The 22,556-nt window shown below is 45.4% G+C and overlaps 1 protein-coding gene across 14 annotated transcripts in view; it reads right to left on the bottom strand.

Moving 5' to 3' along the window:
* Positions 1-20,238, bottom strand: part of FGFR1 (fibroblast growth factor receptor 1) — a 117,752-nt gene extending 97,514 nt beyond the window's left edge. For 3 of the 14 annotated variants that reach the window (XM_083480433.1, XM_083480434.1, XM_083480443.1), the window contains exon 1: positions 19,623-19,854. The gene's annotated coding sequence lies outside the window, so the exon portion shown is untranslated. Of the gene's footprint in view, positions 1-19,622; positions 19,909-20,030 lie in introns of those variants that run through there. The other 11 variants (XM_083480431.1, XM_083480439.1, XM_083480437.1 and 8 more) reach the window with 10 other exon arrangements.
* Between the last annotated feature and the right edge of the window lie 2,318 nt (positions 20,239-22,556).

Below are 22,556 nucleotides of genomic sequence, written 5' to 3'. Positions count from 1 at the left end.
CAAGTGGCTGGCACAGAAGACGACTGGGGAGAGGGGTCCCAAACATCATCCACCTGCTTTCTCCTCCTCCTCACGGAAAGCCCAATTCAGAGCCTTCCTCTTCTGTGTGCTCTAGAGCTCATCCTGCTCATCCCAAAGGGGCTTGCACAGCAGGATTGTGTCCCAGGACTGCCTGCTTGGTTCATCCTCAAAAGACGTTTTGAATCAGCTGCAGTTTTAAAAAATGGACAGATGATCCTGATCTACGGGAGACTGATAAAGATCCTGTATCTCCTGAAAGGAAGAAAGGCCTCTTCAGCAGAGCCAGGCCCTGTCCTCCTTGGAAGAGGAATTGCACGTAATGGAGGGCTCTTCCCCAGCCCACAGTCTTGTTCCCAAGTGGAGGCTTCTTTCCATTCCAGTCAGGGACTGTCTTGATGTATTTTAATCCTCTCTGAAGACGACAATGTAGGGGCACCAATGCATGCCAGCCACCCCCACCCCCCAATTACAGAAGCGAAGTGCTCATGTGGGGCAGTGGAGAGAAATGGCCTCCTGCCAAAGAAGTATGTGAGAGACCTTGACACAGCCAAGGCTTGGCAAGCTCCCCATTCCTCTCTTACTTCCCCTGATCATTTACATCTACTAAATCTGAGGGAAGCAAAAGGTCCACAGGAATCCATCTGCTCAAGTTGGATGATGTGTTTCAAATCTTCTCTCCTTGTGGGGTTGCTTCTGGCATATATATAGAGAGAGAGAAGAGAGAGAGAAGCAATTTCTCCATGGGACTTATGGGTCGACCCCCTTTCTGACCAAAGGCACCAGAGGTGATTTCCAACATTGAAGCCCAGAAATGCAGCTCTTTATTCCCTACCCTTCGCCCAATGCTACATCTTAATCACGTTTGGGAGCAAAATGGCCGCAGGCTGCCAGCCACCAGGAGAGTTATTTTCCCATGCTCCCTCGCAAGCGGAGCTGTTTTTTCATTGGTGTTCCTGGGAACTCTGCAGTTCCAATGAAGCTTTGCAGTTCTCAGTGAGCAGATCCATAATGACAGGCAAGGTTCTCTGAAAGACAGCTGGTCCCTGGAATCCACAGGTCCAGAGGAAAGTGGGAGCATTCCAGGGCGGGGGGGGGGGGGGACAGGGATCGGGGATAGATCTCTGGGTAATTTGCAGAAGATCAGCCATGGTTTTCTCACTCCCAGCAGTTTAACAAAAAATACGACTTTTTCTACTACTACTTTTTTGAGACTCTTAAATCAGGCTCTTGGAAGCAGAGTAAGATGAGAAAGAAACTGAGCTGAGTTCTGGTATTAAAATAAATTTATGGGGATGAACACTCTGCTCCTCGATTCTATGCTCCGCACTGCACACAAATCACTATTTTACACCTGGCTGGGCCTTGGGGTTCTTGTAAAAAAATCTAGTAGAAGCCTCAAGCCTGAGGTCTGCCCCGTCCTGTCCTACACGGAGTTTGCTTCATGAAGGCATAATATGTTTGGATGCAGAGAGTGATGGGCATCTTAGAGATCGCTCCCGAGAGTCACCCTCAATGTGAGGAAGTCCAAGGCAGACAAATCAATGTGGAAGGGTTAGGCTTGGACAGCTACTGCCCCAACCTTTTGGCTTCCCTGGCAATTACTCAGCTTGGAAGTCCCCTACCTGCAATCTAGCTCATTAGGTGGGCTTAGGCAAGCTTCCACATATCAGAATAATATTGGCCTACTTTGCAGGGTTGCTGTACTTAAGTGCTTTGAAAACTTAAAAACACAACAAGCATTTTTACCATAATCCTAAACTTATTTACATGAAAAGGAAACCAATGTTTTCAACTGGGACTTCATCCTCAAAGTGAAGCTCTCTGAAGAAAAGTTGCCAGCACTACACACTTCAGACTTCTTTACAGCAACAAGGCTTCCTGGCAGATGGGCTTGCCAAGGAGTGCCAAACTTCCACTAATATTACAAGATTAAAATTCCCCGAGTTCCATGGGGGCAACGTCGCAGCAGTCAATGTGCTTTAAGAGCAGAGTAGAATCGTAGTGTTAATACAGTGGTACCTCGGGTTACATACGCTTCAGGTTACAGACTCCACTAACCCAGAAATAGTGCTTCAGGTTAAGAACTTTGCTTCAGGATGAGAACAGAAATCGGGCTCCGGCAGCGCGGCAGCAGCAGGAGGCCCCATTAGCTAAAGTGGTGCTTCAGGTTAAGAACAGTTTCAGGTTAAGAACAGACCTCCGGAACGAATTAAGTACTTAACCCGAGGTACCACTGTATTGACATTTCTCCAAAATTCCATATAGGTTTGCTTTTCTACACCAAAAGACCCCCGAGTTGTTTTTGACAAGACCCAAGCCTGGACATGTGCACCCACTTTTTATCTCTCTCACATGCACACAAAGTACTAGGAAATTATTGAGGCCGCTATGCCCACCTCTAAGGCCTGTCTCTAACAAAGGGAGAGAGCAGTGTAGTGGTTAGAGCAGGGCTGTCTGAGGTGGAGCTGCAAACCCCAACCACCAGCAAACCCCAACCACCAATCATTTTATCCAAGTTATAAGCTTCTCCTATTTGAAAGTAGTGTAACCAGTCTCGCACCTTCTCTTTAAGTTTGTCATAACTCTGCAATTTCAATTTGTCACCTTCCTGTTCTAAAATTTCCCAATATTTCGGCCATTTAGCCTCCATGTTAAGTTTTTTCAAAGCTTTCGCTTCCATAGGTGACAGCCACCTTGGGGTTTTACTCTCCAGAAAGTCTTTGTATCTTATCCAGACATTAAACAGTGCTTTCCTGACAATATGGTTTTTAAATGCCTTATGTGCTTTTACCTTGCCGTACCATAAATATGCATGCCACCCAAATATGTTATCATGCCCTTCAAGGTCCAAAACGTCTGTGTTCTCAAGAAGTAGCCATTCCTTCAGCCAGCAAAAGGCTGCTGACTCATAATAAAGTTTAAAGTCTGGCAGGGCAAACCCCCCTCTGTCTTTAACATCAGTAAGAATCTTAAATTTTATTCTGGGCTTTTTGCCCTGCCAGACAAATCTAGATATATCTCTTTGCCACCTCTTGAAACAGTCCATCTTATCAATGATTTGCAATGATTGGAATAAAAATAACATTCTCGGCAATACATTCATCTTAATAACAGCAATACGACCCAGCAAGGAAAGCTTCAAATTCGTCCAGATTTCTAGATATTTTTTCACCTCTGACCAACATTTCTCATAGTTGTCTTTAAATAAGTTCACGTTCTATAATGTTGAATTATAAAATAACTGAACAGGAAGTAGAAGGTGCCATCCAAAACATGAAATTGGGCAAATCTCCAGGACCGGATGGGCTGACTTCTAGATAATATAGATCCTTGAAAGAGTGGTTAATACAGCCTTTAAAGGAAGTCTGCAATGAAATATTGGAAGGGAAAAGGGCACCGGAGTCGAGGAAAGAGACGTACATTACACTTATACCGAAAACAGACACTGAAAAGACTCAGCTTAAGAACTACCGCCCCATATCACTACTTAATGTGGATTACAAAATCTTTGCAGACATTTTAGCCAAGAGATTGAAAAAAGTGTTGATGGAAGAGATTCATAAAGACTAAGCGGGCTTTCTCCCGGGAAGACATTAGTCTGACAATTTGAGGAATATAATTGATATTTTGGAAAAACTAGAAGTGAACATAAATACTAAAGCAGTTTTGATATTTGTGGATGCGGAGAAAGCCTTTGATAATATTTCTTGGAGTTTTATGAAGAAGAACCTATAGGAGATGGGGGTAGGCCAAGGCTTTGAAAACGGTATAAGTGCACTGCATGAGACAATGTTGGACTACATTGACTATACTAACATCATTTTGATGGGTGATATGAATGGAGTTGTCTCCACACATATGGATAAGTCACAAAATCAGAACTTGACTAAAGATGGCAGACTCCCAAAGACTTTTTTTGAACTTACAGACAATATGGATTTGATTGATATCTGGAGAACAAAGAACCCTCTAGGTAAAGAAGGAACATTCTTTTCTGAGGCCCATCTTTCGTGGACAAGAATCGACCAAATTTGGACATCTAGAGGACTGGCACCTAAGACAAAAAAAGTAGAGATCTGCCCTAAAACCTGCTCCGACCATAACGCCTTGAAAATAGACTTAAGACTTACACCAGCTGGATCCTTCAGATGGAGAATGAATGACTATTTGTTTAGAGATCAGGAGATTGTAAAGAAGGCCCAAAAAACGCTGAAAGATTATTTCGAAATAAATTTGAATACTTTGGTGGAAAAGAAAACAATCTGGGACGCAAGTAAAGCTGTTATGAGAGGGTTCCTGATACAGCAGAACTCTATCAAGAAAAAACTCTGGAATGGTAAAAAGGACAAGATTTTGGAGAAGATAAGAGACGGAGAGAAAAAGCTGAGATTAAACCCAAAATCAAAAGAAGTTTTAAGAGAAATAAAATTCCATCAAGCACAATATGCGAAATTGATAAATCAAGAAATCGAATGGAAAATTAAACAGATGAAACAAAGATCATTCGAATCTGCAAATAAATGTGGGAAGCTGCTGGCATGGCAGCTGAAAAAGAGACAAAAATTGAACTTTGTTACCAATCTGGAGGTTGAAGGAGAATGTATTCAGAAACCAGAAGATATTAGAAAGTGTTTCCAGAGATATTTTAAAAAACTATTTACTCAAGGACCCCAAGTTGAGACTGAGATAAATAATTTTCTAAGAAGTTATGGCCTGCAAAAACTAACACAAGACAAGCAAACAGCCCTGAACTACAAAATAACACAACAGGAGATTGAAAGTGCCATTCAGAACATGCAATTAGGCAAGTCTCCAGGCCCAGATGGACTTACCTCCAAATACTATAAGACATTGAAGGAATATTTGGTCCAGCCATTAATGGAGGTATGCAACCAAATTATGGAAGGGAAGGGGGCACCCGAATCGTGGAAAGAGGCATTCATCACCCTGATCCCAAAATTGGAATCTGAAAAGACTCAACTTAGGAACTATCGCCCCATCTCACTCCTAAATGTGGATTACAAAATTTTCGCTGACATTTTGGCAAACAGATTGAAAAAAGCTCTAAATGAAGTAATTCATAAAGACCAAGCAGGCTTCCTCCCTGGCAGGCATTTGTCTGACAACACTAGGAATATCATTGATGTTTTGGAGTTATTACAGACAAATTTGAACACGAAGGCAGCTTTGATCTTTATAGACGCCGAGAAAGCCTTTGATAATATATCTTGGAAATTTATGAAGAAAAATTTGGAAGGGATGGGAGTGGGAAGGGCGTTCCAAAATGGTATTGAAGCAATTTATTCAGAGCAAAAAGCTAAATTGATAGTAAACAATGTGGTGACAGAGGAGTTTAAAATTGAAAAAGGGACACGACAGGGGTGCCCCTTATCACCCTTGTTATTTATTTCTGTCCTGGAGGTGTTGCTGAATATGATTAGGAAGGACCAGCAGGTGGAAGGAATACAGGTCGGAGAAAAACAATATAAACTAAAGGCCTTTGCAGACGATTTGGTTTTGACATTACAGGAGCCAGAAGTTAGCACAAAAAGAGCTTTAGAACTAATTTCTGAGTTTGGTCGGGTGGCGGGATTCAAGCTAAACAAACAAAAAACCAAGGTTTTGGCAAAAAATTTGACACCTTCAGAAATAGATGGGTTTCAGAAGGAAACAGAATTAAATGTCGTTACAAAAGTAAAATACCTGGGGGTTAATCTGACTGGGAGAAATTTGAATTTGTTCAAAGATAATTATGAAAAATGTTGGTCGGAAATTAAAAAGGACCTAGAAACATGGTCAAGATTGAAACTTACCTTGTCGGGTAGAATCGCAGCAGTTAAGATGAATGTATTGCCAAGAATGTTGTTTTTGTTTCAAACCCTTCAGATCGTGGACAGAGTGGAATGTTTTGGAAAGTGGCAGAGGGACATTGCGAAGTTTGTCTGGCAGGGCAAAAAGCCCCGAATAAAATATAAAATATTAACAGATGCAAAGGAAAGAGGGGGGTTTGCCCTGCCGGACCTAAGATTGTATTATGAAGCTGCATCTCTCTGCTGGATGAAAGATTGGTTTCTGTTAGAAAACACTGATGTCCTAGATCTGGAGGGGCATAGTAATGCTTTTGGGTGGCATGCATATCTTTGGTACGACAAGGCAAAGTCTCACAAATTGTTTAAAAACCATATTGTCAGGAAAGCTCTATTCATTGTCTGGACTAAATACAAGGACTTATTTGAAAGTAAGACCCCGAGGTGGTTATCACCGGTGGAGGCTAAGGCCATAAAATTACGTAATATGGAGAGTGGCTGGTTGAAATATTGTGAGATAATTGAAAGAGATGGTGATACTTGGAGGTTGCAGAGTTTTGAGAAACTGAAAGGTAAGGTGCGAGACTGGTTTCATTATGCCCAAATCTTAGAGACTTTTAAAAAAGACAAAAAAAATGGTTTCCAGGTGGAAAAATCAAAATTAGAGACAGAATTACTTGAACCTAAGACGAAAGTGCTTTCAAGAATGTATAACTTGCTGCTTAAGTGGAACACTCAAGATGAGATAGTCAAATCAGCTATGATAAAATGGGCACAAGACATTGGGCACAACATTATGTCTGAGGACTGGGAAAGGTTGTGGACCACCGGTATGAAATTCACGGCATGTAGTGCCTTAAAGGAAAACATCATGAAAATGGTATACAGGTGGTACATGACCCCAGTCAAACTTGCAAAGATATATCATTTGTCTGACAATAAATGTTGGAAATGTAAGGAGGCTGAAGGAACTTTTTTTCACCTCTGGTGGACATGCCCGAGGGTGAAGGCTTTTTGGGAAATGATCTATAACGAGTTGAAAAAGGTGTTTAAATACACCTTTCACAAGAAACCAGAGGCCTTCCTCCTGGGCATTGTGGGCCAGAGAGTGCCAAAAAAAGATAGAACTTTCTTTTTATATGCAACTACAGCAGCAAGAATTCTTATAGCCAAATACTGGAAGGCACAAGAGCTACCCATGCTGGAAGAATGGCATTCGCAGCTGATCGACTACATGGAAATAGCTGAAATGACGGGCAGAATCCGAGATTTGGGAGAAGATGCAGTGGAAGAGGACTGGAAAAAATTTAAGGACTATTTACAAAAACATTATAAGTTATATGAATGTTGAGAATTTGCTAAGTGTTCTGGAAAAACATGCTTCAGTATTGAAATTGGTAAATGTTGGAAATCAAGTTAAGACTTAGAAAGGTATAAATTGTGGACTATATAACTAAATGAAAACACAAAAACATTTGAAATAAGGTATTAATTTGCTGTTTATTTTTATTGTAAAGAAAACAGGGGATGGAGGACGTGGGGAAGTCGGGTTGAATATGAAAATTGATGTGAAAAAGTGAACTTTTTTTCTTTCTATAATTTCCTTTCTTTTCTGTAAAACCGCTTTTGTTGTGCTATTGAGGATGTATTTCTTACCCTGGAAAAAAGCAATAAAAAAAACTATTATAAAAAAAAAAGAAAACGGTATAAGTGCAATTTATTCAGAACAAAAGGCTAAACTAACTGTAAATAATGTAGTGACGGAAGAATTTAAGATAGAAAAAGGGACACGACAAGGTTGCCCAATCTCCCCATTGCTTTTTATATCGGTCCTGGAGGTTTTGTTGAATATGATTAGAAGGGACCAGTTGGTTAAAGGTATACAAGTCGGAGCTAAACAGTACAAATTGAGAGCATTTGCAGATGACTTAGTATTGACATTACAGGAGCCAGAATCTAGTACTAAAAGGGTTTTAGAACTGATTCAAGAATTTGGTCAGGTTGTGGGATTTAAACTGAATAAGTTAAAAACTAAGGTTTTAGAGAAAAATTTAATACCGATCAAGAGAGAGAGGTTTCAGAATGAGACAGGTTTGACAGTGGTTAAGAAAGTGAAATACCTGGGGATTAATATGACAGCAAAAAATGGGAATTTATTTAAAGACAACTATGAAAAATGCTGGGCCGAAGTGAAAAAAGATTTAGAAATTTGGTCAAACTTGAAGCTTTCACTGCTGGGTCGTATTGCTGCGATAAAAATGAATGTATTGCCTAGAATGCTGTTTTTGTTTCAAACATTGCAAATTGTGGACAAAATGGATTGCTTCAAGAAGTGGCAGAGAGATATTTCTAGATTTGTCTGGCAGGGCAAGAAGCCCAGAATAAAATTTAAGATATTAACTGATGCAAAGGAAAGGGGTGGATTTGCCCTGCCAGACCTTAAACTTTATTATGAATCAGCAACTTTTTGCTGGTTGAAAGAATGGCTGCTTCTTGAAAATACAGACATTTTGGACTTAGAAGGCTTTAACAACGTATTTGGATGGCATGCATATCTGTGGTATGATAAGGTCAAAGCACATAAAGCATTCAAGAATCATATTGTTAGGAAAGCATTGTTTAATGTCTGGATAAGATATAAGGATTTACTGGAAAACAAAATCCCAAGGTGGTTGTCACCGATGGAAGCAAAAGCACAGAAAAAGCTCAATATGGAGGCCAAGTGGCTGAAATATTGGGAAATTCTGGAACAAGAGGGAGATAGACTGAAATTGCAGAGTTTTGAGAAACTAAAAATCAAAGTGCGAGATTGGCTTCATTATTATCAGATAATGGAGGCATATAATTCGGACAAGAAAATTGGTTTCCAGGTGGAAAAATCAAAATTAGAAACAGAACTGTTAGAACCCAAAACTAAGATTTTGTCAAAGATGTATAACTTGCTGTTGAAATGGAATACTCAGGATGAAACGGTGAAATCTGCTATGATTAAATGGGCACAAGATGTTGGGCATAACATAATGATGGCTGACTGGGAGAAGTTATGGACCACCGGGATTAAATTTACGGCATGTAATGCCTTAAGAGAGAATATTATGAAATTGGTATACAGGTGGTACATGACCCCAGTCAAGCTTGCAAAAATCTATCATTTGCCCGATAATAAATGTTGGAAATGTAAAGAAACTGAAGGTACATTCTTTCACCTTTGGTGGACGTGCCCAAGGATTAAGGCTTTCTGGGAGATGATATATAATGAACTGAAAAAGGTATTTAAATATACCTTCTTGAAGAACCCAGAGGCCTTTCTCCTGGGCATAGTCGGCCAATTGGTGCCAAAGAAGGACAGAACTTTTTTTATGTACGCTACAGCAGCAGCAAGAATTCTCATCGCAAAGCATTGGAAGACACAAGACCTACCCACCTTGGAAGAATGGCAGATGAAGGTGATGGACTATATGGAGATGGCGGAAATGACTGGCAGAATCCGAGACCAGGGAGAAGAGTCGGTGGAAGAAGATTGGAGGAAATTTAAAATTTATTTGCAGAAACATTGTAAAATTTTTGAATGTTGATGACATTGAAATGAATTGAAGGGGCTCTAGCAACAAGGTAAAAAGTATGAGGGGAATAATAATAGATAAACTAATAGATTATGAATTTGCTGGACCAAATTTAAAAGGGATACAAAAATGGGAGACGTGAGGAAGTCAGGAAAATTAAGTCAATCTAAAGTGGAGAGATAAGAAAGAGAGAAATGTTGTTTTTCTTTTATATGTGTTTTTTCTTTTTTCTGTGTTTAATGTTTGTATTTTTTGTATTTTTGTGCTTTTGTATTTTGTATCTGTTTTGCATTTGTTTTTTCTAAACCTTTTTATTGATAAAACCTAATAAAATATAAAAAAATAATTCAACATTAATTTACTTTCTTGAGAGATTTTTTGTAATCCATTTGTCTTGAGAAATCGGTCTATATCCATTTCTTTCTGTGGCCCTTGTGTGTATAATTGTTTAAAATACCTCTGGAAACAGTTTCTAATCTCAGTTGGGTTGTGTATGTTCTTTCCTTCCACTTCTAAATTTGTGATAGTATTTAGTTTTTGTCTTTTTTTCATTTGCCAGGCCAGCAATTTCCCACATTTATTAGCTGATTCAAATGTTTTTTGTCACATTTGTTTAATTTTCCATTCTATTTCCTGATTCATCATTTCCATATATTGTACTTGATATAACTTTATTTCTCTCAAAATCTCCTGCGACTTTGGCTTTGCTCTCAATTTCTTCTCACTTTCTTTTATTTTCCCCCAAATTTTGTCTTTCTTCTCATTTTGGCTTCTCTTCTTTATTGCGTTCTGTTGTATCAGGAACCCTCTCATAACAGCTTTGCTTGCGTCCCAGATTACTCTTTTTTCCACATTGGTGCTCATATTTATCTCAAAATAGTCTCTCAAGGTTTTTTGGGCCTTCTTAAGCACTTCATCTCTAAATAAGGTGTCATTCATCCTCCATTTAAAGGAGCCAGTTGGTGTTAGTTTCATTTCCATCTTAACAGCATTATGGTCGGAGCAGGTTTTTGGGCAGATTTCCACTTTTCTTGTCTTTGGTGCCATTCCTCTAGTTACCCATATTTGGTCAATTCTAGTCCATGTCATCTTGCCTTCAGAAAAGAAAGTTCCCTCTCTTCCCAAGGGATTCTTTGTTCTCCAAATATCGACCAAGTCCAAGCTGTCTGTCATCTCGAAAAATGTTTTCGGTAGTCTACCATCCTTGGTGACTACCTGTCTTTGTGTCTTATCCATATTTGTAGATACTACTCCATTCATGTCCCCCATCAAGATCAGATTGTAATCCAAATAATCCAATAAGGTCTCATGCAACTTTTTAAAGAATTCAGCTTTCCCCTCATTCGGTACGTAAATTCCTACTATCAAAAATTTCTGTCCTTGAACTTGAATTTCAATTGCCAGAAATCTTCCTTGGTCATCTTTAAAAATAAATTTCGGTGATAGTCTCTCCTTTGCATAAATCACAACTCCTCTTTTTTTAACTTTGTCAGATGAAATAAACTCCTGTCCCAATCTCTTATTAGTCAGTAATTTCCTGTGTAACCTTGTTACATGTGTTTCTTGTAAACAAATCAAGTCCAATTGTTCCTTTTTTAATAAATGAAAAACACTTTTTCTCTTCCAAGGAGAATTTAGACCATTACAATTCCAACTTAATAGTTGCAGAGCCATGATGGGGTTACTTCGCTTTACCTCCAACTGCGCCAAGTGTCTGTTCTTGTTCTGTCAGTGGTGTCACTTTCTCTGGACCATGCAATCCAAAAGATAAGTTTGCTATATCTAGTAGTCCTTTTTCCAGTGCTTTTGGCTCTTCTTCGAATTCCGCTTCTTTCTGTAGATCTTCTCCGTGGTCCTTCAGAAACCTATCTTTGTCATTGACTGATCTTATTTTTATCTTTCTTCCTTTATATTTAAAGGAAATTCCCACCTAAAGATGATTCTATTTCTTCTGAACAGGGCAACCAAATCTCCGTAGTTGAGCCTTAAGTCCAAAAGGTGTTTTGGAATGTCAAATATCTCCACACTTGAGTCGTCAATTTCTAAAGTCTTTTGATAATGCAGATTCAGGATTTTGTCTCTCTCCTCTTTTGTAAGAAGGGTAATCAAGCAATCTCTCACCTTGTTCCTCCTTCCTCCTCTTCCAAGTCTAAATGCACTCACTATCATAAATTCTTCCTTCCCCAAATCCTGTTGCCAGAAATCTGCAAATTCCTGCGTAAGGAAATCAGCCAAATTGTCTTTCTCACGTTCTGGTACAGCCCTGATTCTTAAATTTCTTTGTTTCTCCTTCAATTCAATCATAGACAATGTCAAACCGTGGTCCTCAAGTCGCTTATAAACCGGTGGTTTCTTCTCTTGAGTAGCAGTTGCTATATCTTTTGCTTCTTCAGCTATCTTTCGGGTCAAAGCAGATTCCTGTAGTAATTTTTCAATAGACTCTGTGTTGGTATTTACCTTCTGTCCCAAATTATTAATGCTTGTGGTATTCTGGTCAATTTTAACTGATGCTTCGGCTACTTGTTTATTTGTTTCAGCTACTTGTTTAGCTAAGTTTTCCAAAGATTCATTAATTTTCCCAAGTACCTGTGCCAAAACGTCTTCGGACGACATAACTTTTGATTTAACTTGTGGAGGTGCAGCCCCTGGTATTCCAGATATTCCAGAAGGACCAGATGTTGAAGCTCTTCACTGCAACGCAGTATCTGTCCGATAGGGTCTGCCAGACCTAGTAGTTTTTTCCTGTGTCAACTCTATCTTTCCTCTTCCATCTGCCATAACACTCTCATGAGAGTCCAAGGTCGAACAGCTGAAATTTGCACACAGCTGAAATTTGTTTTGAAATGGAAAATTCCTCTAGCCCAGTTGTTATTGTAACAATGTCGAGCCTCCTCTAGGGGGACACAGTAACAGCCAAAGCTTGCAACTCTTAAAAAGGAAAATAGTCTTTATAGGTCCCCCAATTCACATAAAAACAACAGATTCAGTTGCACTTAATCAGTTACTTTAAAACCAGGAGAGGTTCAGAAACACTGTATCTCTTTTGCAGAGTTAGCTGTCAAAAGTCCTCTGCTTACCGATAGGCTTTCCACAGAGCTGCATTCCTTATCTCGGGGCAGTCCGTTCCCAAGTTTTAAGCGGTGGATTTTAGCTTCCCTTTCCCCCTTTTTTTGCAGACAAATACAGTTCAAACCTTTCCCCCCTCCTCTCCTGCAATCCGGAGGGGAGATCGCTTTCCTGATGTTGAGATTTAAATCTTTTTTCAAGCGTCTTTCGAGTTTCTGCTTGCAGTCTCTTTGCTTTGATCTATTTACAAGAAAGGAAGGCAGACTTCCTGTTTATATCTTCCCACTTCGGTGCTGAATTTACTTGTTTTCCCCTTTAAATCCAATTTAATCCTACTCACGGGTAGTTGCTTTCAAAGTCAAATTGTCCCAGGAAGAAGTCAGCGCTCTCCGATAGCGGCTGTGCGGCTTCACTCCACGGAAGAAGCAGTCGACTCTCAGCACCACGCCGCTCACCCCGTCTTGCTGCGGAGACCTTAAAAGGGTTCCTTTCGCAATTTGGGGGGGCGCAAAAGGTGCCCGCCGAGTCCCCACGTTCACAGGCTTCACCCGCCTGTGATTTTTAAAGGGCCCCCGCTTCGCCGCAGTGGTCAGACCCGATCCCGCGGAGCTGGTCCCTCAGAGACTCAGAGGGAATCCGCCATTATCGATGGCGCCAACCCGGAAGTCCCCACCAGCGGCACAATTGCCAGCCTCCCGCAGAGGTTGGCTGGGAGGCAGACAGAACCACTCCTACAGAGTAGGCAGCCTCTTCTAGGAAGGGGTAACTTGAGACTCTGAGAGACATTTGGTTCTTGCTTCTTGTGGTATAGACATTTCTGCCACAACAAACTAGTTTGCGAATTAATGCTCAATGGGCGTGTGCGTAGGTAGATTTTTTCCAGAAAATTTTCCAAGATTTTATTCTTCCACGGGGGAAAAAAATCATTTTTATAAGTTCTTTAGTAACAATGAATGGGTGACAATCACAAATAATAGGCAAAGCTTGCCAGTTTCAAAGAGGGGTTTTTTTTGGCTTTGTTTGTTAAACACAAGTAAAATGAGCATGCTAAATTAGATAATTCTGTAGGGCATCAGAAAATTTTCCAATGCAAACTAATTTCCCCTGGATGCAGATTACTCTATACAAATTACCCCAATTTGCATAGGAAATAAATCAAACATGTTTTCAAGGACTACAGTCCACTTCATCCGATGTCGCCAATATTCTTGAATTTTATGCATCTGATGAAAGGGACTTTTGTCCACAAAAGCTAATGCCATAATAAATTTTATAGTTTTTAAGGTGCCACAAGACTCTTGATTGATTGTAATAAGAGAAATCCAAAGGATCTTATTCACACAAAGCAAAATGGCTCAGAATTCTACCTCCCAATATCTAAATGCATAGCCACCTAACCACCCCTGGACCACACTCCTAGACCAATGTGCCAGATTAAGGCATTTTGGTCACATTCTTAACCCAGTGTTTTTGTTTTCAGCCTACTCTGTTAACGTCCTCTTCCCTCTCTAGTTCTCTCTTTTCACTCTGCCCAACCATCTGTTAACCTTTAGCCCTTTTCTCTCCCCATCCCAGGACGCTCTCTCTATGCAGGTCACCCACTCTGGGCCCACCCCTCTCATTGTCACAGGGGGTCTCTCTTCATCTTTACCTTCTAATAGTCTTGATACATCTGGGGCAGCTGTGGCTCTTTCAGAGCACCATCCACCCTGGGATAATCTAGATTGCAAAGTAGCAGCTGAATATTCTCCTTTTTCGCAAGGCACAATTACACAACAACTGAAGCTGAAGTCCTAGAGCAGGGCTGTGGAATCTGGTGCCCTCCAGATGTTGCTAGAGAACAACTCCCATCATCCGTGACCACTAGCCATGCTGGTTGTCACGGACAGGTTGAACAAAGAAATGGTGGGAGGAACCAGCTGGGGAACCCTCAAGGGAAGACGGCTCAGAGACCGGGGAGTAGGGGTAGGGCAACAATGAGAGGTGAGAGCGATAAGGAGACTGGGAGGAAGAGGTGGTGGAAGCTGAAGAGGGAACCGGGCTGAGTGAGTGGGGAGAGTCTGTCCAGAATCAGAGGCAGAAGCTGAAGCGTGGGAAGAGGGAGACTAAGAGGCAGAGATGAGCCAGGATGTCTCTGTCTCCTGCTGCAACAGGCTCCCCTCCCCCCTTGTCTCCCAGAACCAGAAGAAGCATGAAAAGGGCGGAGGAGAGGTTGGCTGCACACAGGCATAGTCTCCGATTGCTTGGGGAAAGCCCTGGAGAGGAGGGGTCTTAGCTGGCTGTGGGGAGGTTGGAACTTTCAGTCTTGGCAACTGATCTTCATGGAGTAAGGCCCCAAGGAGTGTGAACTGTGTGCCCAGTAGGTCTAACACTGAACCAACTCTGTGGAGGTTGTGCTTTTGCTAATAAAGAGTTGACTGACTGTTCCTGCGGCACAGGGTGGGGCTAACTGAAGTTGGGAGCCCAAGAGCATCTGCAGGGCCACAAATTCCCCATCCCTTACTCAGAGGTAGGTATAAAATACACAAACCTTTTTCACAAATCTGCCAAGAACCTACAACCCTCAATTCCCAGTGGCTGAACTTTCATCCTTTAAGCCATGCTGGATATGTCAAAGAAAACCCAGGAAAATCTGAACACTGGTCAAGCAAGTTCAGTCGGTAGAGCATGAGACCCTTAGCCTCAGGACTGTGGGTTCAAGTCCCACGTTGGTCAAAAGATTCCTGCATTGCAGGCGGCTGGACTAGATGACCCTTGTGGTCCCATCCAACTCTGTAATTCCATGGATCTAAGATTTAGATGGGTTCAGTTTAAACAGAAGTGAACAAATCAAAACTGGCTGAACAATGCAACAAGAGAATTATGTGTTTTATAGGTCTTGTTCCAAGAAATACTCTTCAGTTACAGAATGCCAAACTTCAAAAGAAGTGCCAATTATCATTTGGTCTGTTCCCACCTTTTCAAGATAGAAGTATCAATGGGATAAATTTCTAGGGAGTGTATTTATGATCTGGTTAGGATCTGGTGGTATTTGGAATCTTTCCTTAAGAGTTCCCAGGATTGTATAATAGCCATTTGGGGCTGGAGGGATATGTGCAGTGAATAAAAATTAAATTGCGCATTGACAAAGGATGGAAGCTTGCAGGTTTGAAACATACACCAGTTTTAGCTATCCCTCACTGTAAAACAGTCCTGGTTTTCAAACTCTTGAATTCAAGCCCAACACAACTTGAGAAAAATCTCTGCCAAGTATTTAACTCACACTTAACCTTATTTGTGGTGCAAGAGTCACTTCCTGCTTAGTCAAGGTGCAGGACCACTGATCCACTCATGCCGAACATGTGAAATGATTCCATTGAAAAGCCCTGCTTTTGAGGCCATGCATGAAGCCATTAAACTTTTTCTTGGGGTGCTTGATCTGTGATAGCTCATTCACACAGAAGTCACCACTCTGAATCATCAAGTGAGAAGCTCACAAAGAAAAGCAGCTCAGAAACAGAAGGAACTGCAAATTCCCATCAAGCCAAAAGTGCCATCCTGTCAAAGAGAGAACAACCCCCCACCCCCGACAACGCCAAGCAGTTTCGCCAGGGACAGCCAACTCCTTTCAGAGAATAGCAAGAGCTCGGCTCTCGCACATCACAGGCCTCCCTAGTCCCCCTTACCCCACGGCCCATGGGGAGCCCCAGGCCTCTCCTGATATTCCTCTCCTCTAGTGAGCTGTTACTCAGGGATGCTGATCCTGGAGGCACAAGTAGCCATTAGGACCAGCAGCCATTGACAGCCCTTTCCTCTATGCATCTGTCTAATCCTGCACAAAAGCCATCTAAGTTGGTGCCCCTCACGGCACCTGGTGCAAGGACCCTTGAGCTGTGTCTCCCAGAGCGGGATTACCAAATAGGCAGAGTAGGCACCGGCCTACGGGCCCCAAACCTTTTAGAGGCCCCATGTCAGAAGGGAATTAGAGAGCAAGATAACAGGTTGTTGCTGTTGTTATTGTTTCATATTAAATAAACAGGGGTAGGAAAGGAAGGGGACTTTCAAAGGACAAGGGATGGCAGGATCTGGTGGTCGAGGAGATGGAATTAGGCACAAGGCAAGTGGGGCTGGGAAGGGGAAAATAGAAAGGAACAGACTCCTTCACTCTGAGCTTCTGCATCAAGAACTTCTGCCTACAATAAGGAGGCTACGTACATCACAATACCTCCAAAATAAATGTCTATCTTTAACTTGATGAAAGTTGAGCTTTGGAACACCTTGCCATAAGGAAAATGTTGCGGCAAGGAATTTAGCACTTTCTAACAATCCACAGGTTATCAGAGCATAAAGAGATGGCAGGACTTGCCAATCAGTTGTGCCAAAGGTTGCTTCCACCTGCCACCATTTAGTGACTGGCTCTTCCCTGCACCACCATTTGGAGACAGAATTTTTTTATTATTACATTTCTATACTGCCCTTCATCAAGAGATCCCAGGCTGGTTCAAAGAATAAAATACAACATAAAACACAAGTGAATAATTAAACCAAAACAAAAAGCCCACCTTTAAAAAGCTGTAGGATAGGCCTGGTTGAAGAGGAACATTTTTGCCTGGCACCTAAAATATATAATGAAGGGGCCAGGCCAACCTCTGGAGAGCATTCCACAAAACAAACTTGTCTTGGGGGTTGCCTAGGAGTCCCCTGCAGGTGGAGGTGCACCCACAAGGTCACCCTTAAAAGCAGCATTCATTGTAGCCAATAAAACAGATGATAGTGGGCTGTTTCGGCAGTTGCTCAGTTTTGCAAATGTGTGCCAGGGTCCCAAAAGGCTTTACCCTGCTGCCTCTCAATTGCTAGGCACTTGCCATCTCTTAAGTCCTTCTGGGCATGAATTCCATTGCATCAACATTCTGGCCAGCTCATAACACACAGTTGGCAAGAAATAAACGTTCAAAGAAGAGCAATCATGGTTGTTATATTGCACTATGGCTGTCCCAGGATGTGCTCTGAAGGCTCATTTTTTTCTTTTCTTTCCATAGCAGTGGAAGTCAGCTTGCAGCTGAATTCCTGGACATGCTAGGAAAGCAGGGGAAGAGAATCTTTTGCAGCTGCAAAGCCACATTCACTCCTGGTCAGCCTTCTAGGGGCCACTTGGCAGTGGTGGGCAGAGTCAGAGGCAAAAACAAGAAGAAAAATCTAACTTTGTAGGATAGCCAAGTTTCTATGCACCCACCAGAGGTCAAGGACACATTCTAGCCTGGGGTAAACATTCAAGGAGGGTGTGGAGTATGGCTGGAGAGGAGGCGTGTGACCTGGGAACAATTGTAAGAGCCAAACAGAGACCTGGAGGGCAACATCTGGCTTGGGACCAAGGTTTCCCAGCCCTGTAACTAGAGAATAAGCCCCACTGAACTAAATAGGATTTACTTTTGACTAGATGTGCTTTCATTTGCACAACATACGGTTTCAAGCAGGCACTCTTCAGTCTGTTTGTGTCAACAAATTCCATAGGAATCACTGCACTGAGTCTCTCGCAGGCAGCTAAGAGCCCCGCGGTATCTCAGCAGATTTACTGTAACTTAAGCTCTTGTGGATGAGAGCCAAACCTGTGCACAAGATAAGAAGAGGTGACCCTGCACTTTCCTTGAACACATTTGGGCATTGCACAGAAATGTCACAGACTTACTGTAGCTGCTACATTTCAGGGGCTTTGGGCTCTCCTGCTTATATCCTCCCCCCACCCCACCCTGGAGTCCACTGCTGCCAACGGAGGAGGAGGCCTCATGCAGCTAATGGAGGCAGCTCTGGAGTCCACAAAAGATCACAGCACAAGTAAATCTCTTAGTCTTTCAGATGCCAGGAGGCTCTCTGCTCTTTCTGCATCTATCAAGAGCAGTCTTCCCTCCCCTTCAGCCAAGCAGGGTGCAAAGTAGCAAGGGGAGAAGCCCGCGGGGCTCCTTCCTCTGAACCAGCCTTCGTAAGGGAAAGGATGGGGTGTGGGGTTGGGATTTTTCCAGGAACCCAGTAAGAAACAGGCATCTCGGAGGGATTCTGGATGCCTGCTGGCTCACACACCTCACCCTCTGTCCCAACCTTTCAGAACAAATAGATTTCAAACTTTAACAGGATTTAAACTTACAGCATTTCTTAGGTCTGTGTCAAAGGTGCACCAACAGTCACATTGAGCAACAGGGAGAAGCTCAGCTCAGCTCCTGGCTTCCCAGGAGGGTGGGCAGAGTCCTCAGGGTCTGCCCCCAGGTCCCAATTCCACAGACCCTGCAGCTCCCCAGTTTGGCGACTGGGAGGGCAGCTGATATTCCTAGGATGTGGGGGGGGGCGCTGGGGGCTGATCCTTTGCCTTAGGCAACCCAAGCACAAGCCACAGAAAGATCACACTTGCTCTGGCGGAGGCAGGAGTTATTTTAGAATAACTACCACTCAGCCGCTGCCTGGTGCTCGGCAAGATGCCCTCGAGGAGCTTACAATCTTCATTCCGAGAGCGGAGAGAAGGCCGGCAATTCAAGCTGAGACCGCGAGCCAAGGCAGCTCATGGGGCCGACTTCGCTTTCGCGAGGGGTCGGGATTCGGGGGTTAAAGCAAAGGCTTCCGCGGGCAGGCGCCCGGATTCCCAGTTCGCCCATAAAGGGGTTTGCCTAAAAACCAAAACGTACCAAGTCGATCCCCAGAACCAGCTTAGCCGCTAAACGCAGGTCGACTGAGCATGCCAAGAGCGCCCTTGCCTCCCCGGCCCCGTCGGGCGCTGATCCGCCGCCAGCGGCGATTCCCAGCCAGCAGGATGCGGCCGCGCAGCTCAGTCCAAAGCGACGGCGAGGCGGCCAAGCCTGCTCCGCTCCCCCGACGGCGGCGAGTCGCCTCCCGGGGCCCCGCCGCGCTCCCCCGCCCGCCCGGCGCCCCTCCCTCCCATCCCGCCCCCCAAGCAGCACCAGGGCGGGCGGCTGGCCCCAGCCCCCCCCCCCGCCGCCGCCGCCCCCGCCCCCGCTGCACCGCCGGGAGCCCGACGCCGGGGGCGATGGCGGACCCGCTTCAGCCGCGGGAAGTTGGCCAGCTTCTGGCCGAGCCCCGCCGCTGCCCCCTCGCCGCCCGTCCCCGGGAGGCCCGGCGGCCCAGCGCCAAGTTGGCCGGGAAAAGTTTCTGCCGCCGCCGCCGCCTTGTTGGAGCGACTTACCGCTGGGCTGGGTCCCTCCTGGGCCGGGCGGCGGAGCGGGAGCCCGGCAGGGCCGCGCGGGCCCGGGAAACAATGGGCGGCTGGGCGGCTCTCCTCGGCTGGCGTGGCCGTCCCGGCTGGCGGGCCAAGGGCAGCCTCCTCCTCCCGGCGGGCCACGAGCTGGCGGCGGCGGCGGCGGCTGCAGCGGCGGCGGCGGCTTCTCGCTGAGGCAGCCGGAGCCCAGGCGGAGAGTGGCTCCCGCAGCGCCGCGCCGGAGCCGCGAGGGAGCCTCGCTCCGCCCCCGCCCCGCCCCGCCCCGCCGCCGCCTCCGCTCGGAGCCCGGCCCCGCCAAGCCCCTGTCCCCAGTCCGGCCGCGATGCTCCCCCCGCTTGCCGGGGAGTAAAGCCCATGGACTCCAGGAGGACTTACCGCTGAGTAGCGAGGAGAGGCGCGTCCGTCTCCTCGGCCGGCCTTTTGCGGCAGGCTTACTCGGCGGCAAGCCGGCCAAGTCCCCCAGAAGCCCCCGAAGCGCCGGCGCAGCTGCTCCTGCGCCTGTTCCCTCTGGGCTGGACTCGGGGCAGGAGAGCAGGGACCCCTCGGCCCCCGGAGCAGCTTCTGGAGGAAGGGAAGCCGCCTTCCCATCTCCAGAGCGCCCGCCCTCCCCCGAAAGACCGCTCAGTCTGGAGCTGGGACCGAGGAGACCGAGGAGACCGAGGCTCCAACGCCCTCGAGCGCCCCTTGGGCAGCCGCTCTCACGAGGTGGCTGGCAGGATAAAAGGAGCAGGGAGAAGCAAGGGCAGGATGTCACCTTCAGCTCCTTCTAAGATGGGTTATAAATGCAAGAGGTAAGTAAAATTGCCGCTCATAAGGTTGAAGTCCTGGCCATACTTGCTTGGAGCAATCTCATTTCCAAGACAGCGTGTCTAGGACCAGGATGCAAGTTATGTATTGAAGTTCTCACCCTGGCCAAAAGGAGTATTGTGTATGTAGTTTTCACTCAGGTCCACGTCAGTTACTTTAGGTGGGAAGCCCTGGGTTGTTGTTGCTACAATGTTGACAGCCGGCTGCCTATAAAAGCAGGCCAGCTGAGCTGTTTGCTGTTCAGTTCTGTTCCAAAGTACAAATAAAGAGCTGCTTTGGAGAATTGCTGTGTCGTCTGATATGTTCACCCACAGCTTAACACTGGCGACAAAGGTGGGATTGATGGACATCAGAGCACAGCCAGATGTGGCCACTCTCTGAGCTGAAACACTGAGCGAAATCACGGAGCAGAACCAATTCAGAGCTGACCATTCTGGCTAGGGCACAGTGTTCCATCCATCACCTCCATGTTGGCATCGGAACCATGGCTTCACTTGTGCCTCTACCGCCGTTTGCCCCAGCCTCTGAATCATGGGACTCCTACCTCGCTCGGTTCGATTGCTACCTCCAAGCAAATGAGCTGATGGAAGTGTCAGAGGAGCGCAAGTGGGGCCTCAGTCTCTGGGGGCTTGAGGTGTTCAAGACGGCCCGAGCATTGGTTGCGCCTCTAGCAGTCCAGGCAGAGCCGTGGGACACGATCCAAGAGAAGCTCCGCAACCACTACGCGCCAAAGCCGTCCAAGATTGCTGCCCGCTATGCGTTCTACCGCCAGAACCAGGCCAAGGGGGAGTCAATTAACAACTACACTGCCGCCCTCCGACAGGCTGCAATGTACTGTAAGTTCCGAGACTTAGACGATGCCCTGATGGATCGAATCATCTGCGGGGTCTGGGACATCCGTCTGCAACGGCGTCTCCTTGCCAAGCCAAACCTCACACTGCAGAAAGCCATTGAGGGGGCCGTGGCCTCAGAAGCTGCTGAACGTTCTGCCCAGGAGATCCGTAAGGCCAGCAGCCCGGGTCTTGCTAGGAAGCCAGTTCCAGTGCATCACAAAGAGGCCAGCAGTGTTGAGGCATCCTCCAGTGAAGATGATGACATGCACCAGACAAAGCGGGAGTGAGGGAAGTTCAAACAGAAGTCCATGGGCCAGTCAGAATGTGCCAGCTGTGGAGGCAACCATTCTCATGCCAAGTGTCGGTTCAGAGACACCATCTGTCGGCGATGTTCCAGGAGGGGCCCCATTGCTAAGGTCTGTCGATCGGCTCCATCCAACACACACACACCCTTCGCCATCTCGCAAGTCCAAGTCTTCCTCTCGGTCCGCCAAGGGAAGCTGTTTCACCCTCACCAACTGCCACTGCCCGTCCGGAACCATGATTGGCCAAACCGACTCGCCTACACATCGCAAACTACACGTCACCGTGCTCATCGAAGGAGCTCGTGTGACATGGAGATCTGCCTTGTCCGTCATATCCTGGAGCACCATCAAAAGACTCATGCCCAAGCTTTTCCAAGAGGCAACTCGACCCAAACCACATACATTTGAGAGACTACCAGGGAAACGACATCCCCGTGGTAGGTGTTGGCTGGTTCCGGGTCACTTTCAAGAATTTTTCAGGCCTGCTCCAACTGGTGGTGGTTGAAGGCCTGCGGCCTAGCCTCCTAGGGCTAGACTGGTTTGATGCCCTCAGCCTGGAAGTCACCGGCATCAACTGCATCTCCAACACAGAGGTTGATGGCCTAATCAAAGACTTTGCTGAGGTTTTCAACAGCACTTTGGGTCAATATACAGGTATGCCCATCTCCTTCAGCCTAGATCCACAAGTTGCCCCCATCAAACTAAAGCCACGCCGGGTCCTGTTTGCTCTCAAGGCTAAGGTGGATGAACAACTTGATAAGCTGATCACCCAAGGAGTTTTGGAGCCGGTTGACCACGCCAAGTGGGAAACCCCCATCGTCACGCCCGTCAAGCAGGACGGGTCGGTACGAATCTGCGCCGACTACAAGTGCACGATCAACAAGGCACTTCAGCAGCACGCTTACCCAGTTCTCGTTGTCCACCACCTGCTGAATTCTCTGGGTGAGGGTAGGGTC

Source organism: Podarcis liolepis (assembly GCF_965112155.1).
Source record: "Podarcis liolepis genome assembly, chromosome: 16".
Classification (NCBI taxonomy): Eukaryota; Metazoa; Chordata; class Lepidosauria; order Squamata; family Lacertidae; genus Podarcis; species Podarcis liolepis.
Note: the sequence above shows the minus strand (reverse complement) of the source record. Positions and strands in the feature narration are given on the sequence as shown.